This window comes from Choloepus didactylus, chromosome 5 (genome assembly GCF_015220235.1).
Source record: "Choloepus didactylus isolate mChoDid1 chromosome 5, mChoDid1.pri, whole genome shotgun sequence".
Taxonomy (NCBI): Eukaryota; Metazoa; Chordata; class Mammalia; order Pilosa; family Megalonychidae; genus Choloepus; species Choloepus didactylus.
In genome coordinates this window covers 73,888,124-73,900,839 of record NC_051311.1, presented here as the reverse complement: position 1 = coordinate 73,900,839, position 12,716 = coordinate 73,888,124, and positions in this window count along the sequence as shown.

Below are 12,716 nucleotides of genomic sequence, written 5' to 3'. Positions count from 1 at the left end.
TTTAAAATAAACAACCCTTGACCATTATTGATAAAAGTTAATTTACATGATATCCTTTATGCAAACAGTGTGTTTGCTCTGCCTTCCTTTAAACACATTAAGACATCCATATTTCTGTAAATTTTTCAGCCTGCAATATTTCTGAATTAACCCCTAATTTTCACCTAATTAATATGAGTAGTCTATTCATTCTCCTAAATTTAAAGAATTTCATTTATACAAATATAGCAGGTTGGAGAATAAAAATCTAATAAATTAATTTCCTTTTTCAGATCATCAGTCTCTCCCTTAACAGTAATAACAAGATTCTAGGTGAAAAATGCAAACAATTGCATTAAATTTTGCTTTATTAAAAAAAATGACTGACCCCCCTTAATCTTATTAAGTCTTATTTATACTAATAAGTTTTCCTCCCTTTCTCAATTTTTGCTCTTGTCCTCTATCTCCATTTTCTTCTTTCCCTCTTTCCTTTTCTCTCCCTCCATCCCTCTCTCTCTTACACACACACACACACACACACACACACACACACACAGACACATTTGCATAAACATATACACAAACACATACTTGTTAGTAAATAGAGTATATGGAGTATATGGAATATTAGATTTTCCAGTGTAGTAAAATGAGTAAAAGGAAATCTTAAACCTCCAGCAGCTCTGAATGATAACAAGCAGTAGCAGCAATACTACTTTACTATTGACTATTAAGGAGCAATACTAAGGACATACTGTCAGTATCATGCAGGCTTTACTGTATTTATCTCAGGTCTGCATAACACCTCCTGATGTGTGTATGTGTGTGGAGAGGCATCACTCTTCTGTTTGACAGGTAAGAACAAGAATACTGAAATTCACTGAGGTTTACAGACGAACTCAAGGCCACACAACTTTAAATGGCCCATGTTGAAACAGAATCCAAAATCAAAGCCCTAAAACATTTCACTGCTCAACTGCTTTCCTCTCTATGAAATTGTATTCATTTTTACAGGGCAGTCACAGAAGAATCTAGCTCTGTATTGTGACCTGGGCTCATTCAAATGTGCCTCTCTACTGTGGACTCTGCCCAATCTTACCTCATCCCCAACAGCACATTAAAATAGACTTACATTTTAATGGTATTACATTGACTCTAAAAATCAATTTTGGTAGCATTGACATCTTAACCATATTTAGTCTTTGGGCATGACACCCAGGGATGCAAATCTCCTTGATAATGTGCAACTTGCCTCCAGGAATGAACCTGCCCCTGGCATTGTGGAATTCAGAAAGCCTTCTTGGATCAAAAAGGGAAAGAGAAATGAAAGAAAATAAAATTTCAGTGGCTGAGAAATTTCAAATAGAGTCAAGAGTTCATTCTGGAGGTTATTCTTATGCATTATATAGATATTTCTTTTTAGTTTCTAGTGTATTAGAACAGCTAGAAGGAAATACCTGAAACTATTGAACTGCAATCCAGTAGCCTTGATTCTTGAGGATGATTGTATAACTATATAGCTTTTACAGTGTGATCATGTAATTGTGAAAACCTTGAGACTGACACTCCCTATCCAGTGTATGGACAGATGAGTAAGAAAATAAAGACAAAAAATGAATAAATAATAGGGGGGATAAGAGGTATGGGATGTTTTGGATGTTCTTTTTTATTTTATTTTATTTTTTGAGTAATGAAAATGTTCAAAAATTGATTGTGGTGATGAATCCACAATTATATGATGATACCATGAACCACTGATTGTACACTTTGGATGATTATCTGGTATGTCAATATATCTAAATTAAATTGCATTAAAAATAGACTTACAAAAGTTGAGAGCACATTTTAGAAGAGGTTCAAATATCAGAAAAGTTTTGCTGTCTTGTCATAAACCAAATTAGTATACTATAGCCCACTTATTATTACCACTTAGCTTGCCTTCTCATATAAATAAATTAGGCAAGTCCTTAAAGCTAGTATTTCTAATATTATTCAAATGTAAATGCTTCAAACTCATAGAATATTATTGCATTGCAACTTTCTAATTACTGTAAATATAATCAGCTAGAATTCTTTTAATCACCTTGTTATTAAAACTGTGTGAGTGAAGGATGAGCATCTTAATGAAAAAACAATTTCAGAATAAAATAAAGGGAAGAAGAGAAAACACTGAAATCAGATGGATGTTGGCCTAGATCTCAGCTCTGCAACTAATCTGCTCCTTGACCTTAAAAATAAACTAAACTCACTTGGGTATGTGTCCTTGTCTGTTAAAGGGGGAATTGATAAAATCTTAATGGGTTTTGATATTATTAAATGAGATACTTGAGCATACTTAGCACTATGCTAGATACAGTTTCCATTTTCAGTATATACCAAAACTGGTATATTGCATTTACAGAATTTATAATAAATTATTAAACTCATGTATCAGCTTAGTTATTATTCTCAGAAACAAGTCATTGTTAGTTATTCAGTTTTGACTCTGCAAAATGTCAAGCACTTAGACATAATATAATTTTTAAAATTCTGAGTAGTCAAGCCCCCTACTTGGTAGAGATAGAAGAATTTAGGCACCCTTCATATGTAACAACTAGTTCAACAGCAAGTCTCTCACCATCTCACCATCACCCTCTAACTTATAGCTTTCCTCTGAAGCTACAGGCTCATACACCTAGAGGGCTTCAGTGCCTAATTTCCAACTTCCTTCTCTTACAAAGCTTAAAGAAGTGACATTCTTTGTTTTCAAGTGGCTGTTCTTAATGAGGTATAATATTAAATAAAACTTGATAATTTAAATTTTAGTGAAGGTGGTTTAATTAGTCAAGCAAGCATTTTTGTAAGAACAATGCCTTAAACTAAAAGAATGCATTGCATATGGCTTAAATTCAGCTATTTGGCTTTTGCGGGTTTTTTTGTTTTAAGAAAGGGAAAGAACAATTACCTCCTAATATCTCTCAAGTCACCCTATGTCTCTTGCCCCAAGCAGATGTGAATGTGTGAATGTTAGCACTATTGACTAATGGGAGGAAAATAGTGTCACCTCTGCCAGGTACTATTAGCCCTAGAAACTTTCTGTAGAAATACAGTTAGGTTGTATTTAATTTCCTCTTCTCATTTTACTTCTGTGAATATCCCATCTACTCTTTAGTAATAAGTCAGAGGCAGGGTAACTTTGGTTTTTGATAGCTATTTAATTTTATCAGTATTTTATATATAGGTATTTTGTAAGTATTTCACAGGTTAGCTGATATTATTGGGTTTCTAAGAAGTCTGTGTAGTGGTTGGAAATAAAATGAGACTTATCTAGCAATGATCTTGTGTTGTTACTGGCAAAGTGACTCAGAATGAACAATTACAGAAATACCCAAATTGGAAAGTTTATGCTGAAGAATATTGACCTATTTTTTTTTCGCCATCAAGATGGAAATTATTTACATTACCTTTTATTGAAACATTATTAGAATAATTTTCTAAGAACAGTTATTAAATTATTTGCATAGAGTTATTTAAAAAGAAAAGTGGCAGTAGTCTACTCAGTGGTTTAACAATAACTGTTATTTAAAGATAAACCTGAATTTAGTGACATTTTTAAAAATGTTATATTTTTTAACAAATAAATACATTCTTTCAAATTTTACTAAAACTTAAATATATTATAATATAACATTGAAAATTATATTAAAAAATAAACATAGAAAATAAAAGCAAAAGTACAAGTATAGACTCCAGCCCTTTTTAATTCTTTCATTTTATTTTGATGGGATGTGCATGAGGGACCGGTAGAGGCAGCATAGTTTACTCAATCACCTGGACATTGAAGAAGCCAGATCCAAGATCAAGTCCTGGCTGTGCCTCCTAATAACCTCTTGGTTAGGACACTTCACATTTTGAAGGCTCACTCTCCTTACCAGTGAATTAGGGAGGGTAATAGTCAAAATAGTTTTGAGAATAAAAGGATATAATATATTTAAAATGCCTTGTCCAATCTGGAGCTAAATAATAATTACTATTACTCTGCATGAAAATTGATAATACTAATTTTCAAAATCCTTAACTGCTAGAAAGTAATGTGAATATGAATGTTGACCTTGTAGATACACTTTTTTAAAAAATTCAATTTTATTGAGATTGTTCACATACCATACAATCATCTGATGTGCACAATCAGTTGCCCATGGTGCCATCATACAGCTGTGCATCCATTATTCCAGAAAAGAAATGCAAACAAAAAAGAAAACTCAAATCCTCCCATACCCCTAATGCCCCCCCTCCATTATTGCCTTATGGTATTGGTATAGAACATGTCTTACTGCTGATGAAAGACTGTTAAAATACTACTAACTGTAGGATATTGTTTGTAATAGGTATATTTTTCCCTATATACCCCTCTATAATTAACTTCTAGTTATAGTGTCATACATTTGTTCTAGTTCAGGAAAGAGATTTCTAATATTTGTACAGTTAATCACAACATTGTCCACCACAAGACTCACTGTTTTATACATTCCAATCTTTTAACCTCCAACTTGCCTTCTCGTGACATACATGACTAAGCTTCCCCTTTCCACCACATCCAAACACCATTCAGCACTGTTAGTTATTCTCAAAATAACATGCTACCAACACTGTCCATTTCCAAACACTTAAGTTCAACATAGTTAAACATTCTGTTCATAATAAGCAACCACTCCCCATTCTTTAGTCTTGTTCTATATCCTGGTAACTTATATTTCATATCTGTGAGTTTACATATTATAATTAGTTCATGTCAGTGAGACCATACAATATTTGTCCTTCTCTGCCTGACTTGTTTCAGTCAGAATAGTGCCCTCAAGGTTTCTTCATCATCCCATTTTTTGTTTTTGTTTTTGTTTTTGTTTTTAACATGGTTTTGTTCACCCAACTTACATTCCATCCTTAGTAAACCATCGATGGTTCCCTGTATAATCACATATTGATTCATTCACTGCCATGACAACTATCTATAAAAGGACATCTCCATTTCTTCTACAAAGAAGAAGGAAGAGTCAAAGAAGGTAGAGAGACAAAAGAAAAACAAAAAGAAAGAAAAAAAGTCAGCTAAAAAGCAACAAAAGGAAAGATAGAATTAAAATAAGTTCCAAAAAAGGGTCCCATACCCCTCCCTTATATCCTTCTCTTATAGGCATTTAGCTTTGTTATATTGCCTTTGTTATAGTAAAGGAAACATAATGCAATGTTTGTGTTAATTATAGTCTCTAGTTTGCATTGGTTGTATTTTTTCCCAATACCACCCCATTTTTAACACCTTGTACGGTTGACATTCATTTGTTCTCCCTCATTTAAAAACATATTTGTACATTTCATCACAATTATTGAGAACTCTAGGTTTCACTGAGTTATATAGTCCCAGTCTTTATCTTTCCTCTTTCCTTCTGGTGCCCCACATGCTCTTAACTTTCCTCTTGCAACCATACTCACAGTCATCTTTGTTCAGTGTACTTCCATTATTATGCTACCATCACCCAAAATTGTGTTCCAAACCTCTCACTCCTGTCTTTTCCTAACTGTCTGTAGTGCTCCCTTTAGTATTTCCTGTAAAGACAGTTTCTTGTTCACAAAGTCTCTCATTATCTGTTTGTCAGAGAATATTTTAAACGTTCCCTCACATTTGAAGGACGGTTTTGCAGGATATAGGATTCTTGGTTGGTAGTTTTTCTCTTTCAGTACATTAAATATATCAAACCACTTCCTTCTTGCCTCCATGGTTTCTACTGAGAAATCCACACATAGTCTTATCAAGCTTCCACTGTATGTGATGGATTGCTTTTCTCTTGCTGCTTTCAGGATTCTCTCTTTGTCTTTGATGTTGATAATCTGTTTATTAAATGTCTTGGCATAGGTCTATACAGATCTATTCTGTTTGGTGTATGCTGCACTTCTTGGATCTGTAATTTTATATCTTTCATAAGAAATGGGAAATTTTTATTGATTATTTCCTTTATTATTGCTTCTGTCCCTTTTCCCTTCTCTTCTCCTTCTGGGACACGCATGACATGTACATTCACATCCTTCATGTTGCCATTCAATTCCCTGAGACATTGCTCCTATTTTTCCATTCTTTTTCCTATCTGTTCTTTAGTGTGTAGGATTTCAGGTGTCTTGTTCTCCAGTCCCTGCATGTTTTCTTCTGCCTCTTGAACTCTGCTGTTGTAAGTCTCCATTGTGTTTTTCATCTCTTGTGTTGTGTCTTTCATTTCCATAGATTTTGCCAGTAGTTTTTTCAAACTTTCAATTTCTACCTTATGTTCACCCAGTGTTTTCTTTATATCCTTCATCTTTTTTGTCATATCTTCCCTGAACTCATTGATTTGTTTTTTTATTTGATTTAGCATGTTTCTTTGAAAATCTTTGATAGTTTCATTGAAGTGAAACAATATCTCAACTGTATCTTAATTGAGGTGTAAGTTTGTTCATTTAATTGGGCCATATCTTCATTTTTCCTAGTATAGATTGTAGTTTTCTGTTGTCTAGACATCTGGTTTCCTTGGTTACCCCAATCATATTTTCCCAGATCAGATCAGGTTCAGGTCTCAGGTGAAGCTTATTGAGCTCTTGGGGCACAGTTGTTTTCCAGCTCTCTAAGGTCAGTCTCTAAAAACCTCTGTATATTTTATCTTTTTTTTTAATTATTTTTTTCCCTCTCCATCAGCCCCACCTCCTCTTCACTGGGAGTGGCCTCAGAGTACTTTGCTGCTTGTCTGTTTGTAGCTTGTATTCAGCAGTCCACATGTGTTAATTAAAAGCCCATTTGGAGCTGGGCTGAGCTATATTTGCTCACTCAGAGAATGCTGCTTTCTCCCACAGGAAGTTCCTGCACCTCAGCCTGTCATGGGGATAGGGGGCTCCCAGTATGGGTCTGCAGTTTTTACTTACAAATTTTATGCTGTGATTTCAGCCTTTCCACCCAATCTAGGTTGGTATTCAATGTGTGGACAGTCATAGTTGTCTCCAAGCCGTTGTTCTAGATTATTTACTAACTGTCCCTGGTTGTTTATTAGTTGCTCCAGGGGACTAACTGAATTCCATACCTTTCTATGCTGCCATCTTAGCTCCCTATATACACTTTTAAAGCATTTTTTCCTTTAAAATCTTAAGTACAAAGCTAATTAATACATGATTAACAACTGATTGCTAACAGATTATTCTGAAAATAACTGGTCATTTGACTGAATTCAAAGAGCAATTTTTTATCAAACTGGTTTTTATGAGTGCGCAGTTATGGATCAAAGTGGAGTTTTATTGTTATGTTTAAAGTTAGAGAAATTAGATAGGTGAGTGCTTCTTTTCATTATTGGCAGTTAAATTCACATCATGAACCATCAAATTTTGTGCAATACTAATTTATTTTTATTATAAGTTATAAATTAATAATACTAAAGCACATAATTCAAACTCTAAAGTAGAAAAATCTTGATATATATTGAAGACCATGGTTAAACAAGCTAAATAAGCACCTTTACTTATTCAGTTATAGAAGAGTGCATAATATGTCTTAAGGAAACTACTCTCATTGCAAATCAAGATGAAACAAAAATTATAACTGGAGTCCATGGTCTTCTTCCCTCCATTCATTCTATATGGACATTTTCCCTGAAATCTTGCAACAATACTGAGTTTTCTCTCTGTTGAGAAAAATAAAATATATTACAAAATAGTGTGTTTTACTTTATTGGCTCAGGTATATTCTCTGATTCTCTATGAGGTACTGACCCTGCCCTATATACCAACTTATTTCTACCACTCTTTTTTGTGCATTATCTTCCTTCAAATACAATGGAAAAAAACACAGAGTCTTTGCTTCGACTGTCCGTATATTGTCCTAATGCATAGAATACTCTTTCACTAAGATTTAGTCAAATCTTACTTACTTTTCAATGCCCAGAAAAAAATTTTTGGCTACTGTGATTAGGGATTTTATTAGTTCCCTGGCTGCTAAAATGGGTTGGCTTAACAATAGGAATTTACTGGCTGGTGGTTTCAGAGGCTAGAAGGCTTGCTTTTTCGTGGGGTCAGTATCTTCTGGCTGGCCAGCATACTTGATGTACTTTGGCTTTTTCATCATATGGCATGCACTTGACTGCATCTCTCCTTTCTCTTCTCCTTCCACGTCTAATTTCCTTTGCTTCAGTCATTGATTTAAGGCCCAACCTCATTCAGTTTGAGCATACCTTAACTAAATAACATCCCCAAAGGTCCAGTTTACAAATGGGTTCACATATACAGGAACAGGAGTTGGGACATGAACATACCTTTTGTGGGGGGCATAATTAAATCCTCAGCAGACATCATGTATTTGACATTGAAATAACAGTATGTTTGTTTTCTTAGTTTTACATCAGCTCCATTCCAATAACTTTTCAGGTCATTAGTATTTTCTGAACCTCAGATTCTTTTGAGGAGGGGAACAGTAACATAAGGAGAAAAAAAAATGTAGATTAGAGGACTTTTTCAGTCTTCTTAGACTCAGTCTAAACTCATTGTAGATGGCTATAAGGTGAGTTGAGTGAACTGAATTAGTTAAGTGAACCAGTCCCAAGGGGATTGCCCTAGAAGAGGAAGAGGTAAAGAGGAACTAAGGAAGCTAAACTGTAAGTAAAAGACCCCCCAGCCTTATCGAATCTCCTGTGCCAAAGTCAATGATTCTGAAACAACAGAGGCACTCTTTAAAATAGCGTTTCTTAAAGTATGATCCATAGGTCCCTTGGGGAGTCCTAAGTCATTTTTAATGGGTCAAGAAAGTCAAACTATTTTCATAATAATACTAAGATATCTGCCTTTTCACTGTGTTGGCATGTGTACTCACGGTGAAAAGCAATGGTGGATAAAACTGTTAGCAATGGTGGATAAAACTGTTAGCAATGGCACAAAGCAAGGCAGTGGCATCAAATTGCATTAGTGATTATTGCATTCTTAACAGTCACACTGCCATATCCTTTAAAGTCAGTTTCACTTAAGAAAATCCTTCACAAAGCAGAAAAAAAATCATTATTTTTGAAAAAAATTTGATCCTTCAGTACACCAAATTTTAGTATTCTGTGTAACAAAACTACAAATATGCATAAAACACTTCTGCTTTACCAAAATTTGGTAAGTGCCTCAAGGAAAATTATTTGAGTGGCCAGATAATCTAGCCATTTATTTCATGGAACACAATTTTTACTTGGAAGAATGACTTTAAATGAATTATGATCATCCATGCTTGGATATTTTGAAGTTATGTCCTCAAAAATGAACAAAGTGAGGCTATCAGGAAAACAACCGACAATATTTATGGCCAATAAGAAAACCAGAGAGCAAAGATTAGAATTTTGGAGACTTGTTTCCACCACTGTGAGCTTGACAGCTTCTGAATACTTAAAGCAATATTTTAATTAAATAAATGATTATATTAAATCATGTGCTTTTTTGATATTGTAAAATGAAATGTGTCCACATTTGGAATATGTCCATAAGTCAGTGAACCAATGTTTTCCAGGTGACAAATGTATGTTGTTAAAAAATCATGCCTATGCAAAAGATATATTTGAAGAGCATGATTGGTTAATGGATTCTAATGTAAAAGAATATTAAAACATTTATAATCTTTTAGTTTACATATTAGAACTCACCATTAAAGAACTCTTACTTGGTATCAAAGAAGACTAACTACAATTAGCTGAAATACCCCTCCTTTTTCCAACTCACTATTTATACAATTGGATTTTCTTCCTATAACTCAATCAACATATTTTAACAGATTGAATGCAAACAAATATGACAATCCAGCTGTATTCTATTAAGCCAGATACTAAGGATATCTGAAAAAAAAAATGTAAAACAATTACACTTTTCTCACAAATTTACTTTTGTTCTGGAAAACATAATTACTTTGTATAAAATATTTTGTTTATGTTAAAATGGAGTAGATTTGTTATTAATTTTAAATCAATTAATAAATAAAAACTTAGAATTTTCTTTTGATTTTTAATACAGTCAACCACATAACTATATAAAACAAAGTTCTTTGGGGTCCTAGTAGAAAGGGGTACTAAGAAGAAAATGTATAAGAACTATTATTTTGAGAGATTACTTTAGGAACCCTAGGTGTTAGAGTCCCCATTTTGTAAATGAAGCACCTTAGTCCCACAATGGCTAAAAAAATGGACTGTGTTTTCCATATAAGAAGTGGCAAGATGTAAAAGAACAGAGATTGTATACATGGCACAATCCAAGTGAATTTTTACCATTAATACTTGAGTTTGGATTAAATAGAATATATGGTAGGAAAAAGTACAAAAAATCAGATATCTTTTATTCTCAATATCGGGATGTTGATAAATTGCTATTATTTGAATACTACAATTTATCAACTTCCTCTGATTCTTCCTATAATATCTGTCATTTATAAATAGTTATATAATGAGCATGAATCAGATATAAGAAACATTCATATGTTAAATTTGGCTATGATATGCACTAACAACTCTCAGGACCCCACTTTTGATTGATGGTCAATAAATTTGCTTAGCCATGTGGGACATAACCTATTTGGCTCTGTATTTAGTGTGTGCCTGCCCAATAATAATTGCAAATGGAGAAATTACATCTTATTGCTAAACTTTAATCTTTTATTCTGAAAGGATCTCTTTTATTTGGAAGATAAAATTGCCTATGAATTCATAATAAGATACATATCAAAATTAATCAAAGGTTTGCTTCCCCATGGTCTTATTTGGTGTGCAATACAAACGCCAGAAAGTTATTCATAGAGCTTTAATTGGAAATCAGGAACAAAGTAGTATACTTTAGCCACATAAAAGTACTTTACTTTTATTGGCTGCATGTCAGAATACAAGGTTATAATATTTTTGATAGAGCTTCTTCATTCATCTGTTAATTTCTTTCAGCCTGCTAGATATTAATAATCACATCTTGTATCATCCTAATACCAAACTTTATAACGTACCATCTTGTCCTTCACTTTGCCAATATTTTCAGTTGATGCAACTTTAAAAATATGCTTCTTGCCATTAATTAATATCATTGATAATAGCTATAAACCTAGTAGCAAGTGATAGTTTCTGCTAAATAACATAAGCATGTCTTATATAATTAACTTGCAAATGCATGGTTTGAATTTAGATTATCCATCTCTGCATTTTGTGTAACAATGTCAGAATTACATGGCATTTCATTACTAAAAAGAGAAAAAGAATTTATTTGCTCTTATTCCTTCAATAGCCTCTTAATTTGGGATTGAATTTTGCTAACTATATCCACATAACAGTATGTTTATTCAACTACTGATGGTGAAAAATTTTGGCAATGGCAGAGTCTGTTCTTTTGATGGCTCCATTCCCTCCATGCTGAACTTGGTATGGGGCCTCATCCCAGTCGCCCTTGGCCAGGCTGCCAGTGCCTACTTTTCACAGGACTATACATGACTGTATGATGCAAAGTCCTGTCATCACCAGGGAGAGGGTCTCAAGCAGGCTAATATTTCCATGTTTCTGTTGAAATTCTGTCTTTCCCAGCCAGATCCCAGAGATTCCGTAACCTTCTAGCATCTGATCGAAAACATTTTTATTGCCAAAACACAATAGACCAATCTGCTTTTTTTGCTAAGAAAGTTGGGCAAAACCATGTTCAGATTCCTGGGCCTTTCAAGATACCAGAGTATTCTATCCCACTTGACAGGTTCATCTTGTTCTTAGATTAACAATCAAATTGTCTTAATTTTCCCTTGGGTTAAACAAAGGCTGGGTTTTGGGGAAATAAAGCCCTATTGATTTCCCAGGGTTGGTAAGAGGTTGCAGAGATGCAAATTTTTATTATTTTGTGATGAGCAGATTTTGTAGAAAACATGACCCATTTAACACCTCAGTAATTATTCTGTCATATTATTTTACAATTATTCTCCCATAAGGAGAAATAAAATTCAAAACATATTCAAACCTATGTTGAATTCAATATCACTCCTGTGAATCAGATATTTTTGTTTTCCTTATAAGTATTTTCTAAATTTACATTTTTGAAAAATGAGCCTCTGGAAAGAATATCATGTTGAATCATATAACTGATCTAATGGTATTTCAGTTGCCACTTCATCACAGGATCGTGATTATATTAGTCTACTATTGCAGCCTAACTAATTAACACAAAATTAGTGACACAATAACACATATAGACATATATTACTTGACAGTTTCTACGTACAAGAATTAAAGCGCTGATTAACTCCTATGCTTAGGGTACCAGGCTGAAATCAAGACGTCAGACATCGCTTCAATTCTTGTCAGAGTTTTAGCAGTTATTCTGCGGGTTGGCAGAAGTCATTTCCTTGCATATGTATGACTAAGAACTGTGTCGTCTTGCTAGATTTTGGCCAGTGACTATTCTCAGCTTCCAGAGGACACCTAAGTTCCCTGTCACATGCCCCTTAAGCAGATCACAACCGAGCTCTTTGTTTTCTTTGCGGCTATGGGGAGACCATCGTTCTGACTTCTATTACTCTTCCAGTCTGCTGCGATGGAGTTTTATATAACGCAACATAATCATGGTAGTGATTATCCCATGACCGTTTGCTTATAGCATAACCTGGGGAGTGAGTATTCCATCATACTTACAGATTCTGCCCACATTGAAGGGGAGGGAATTATACAGATTGCAAGCCGGGGATGGGATGCGGGGTGGGGGAGAAATGGAGATGGGGT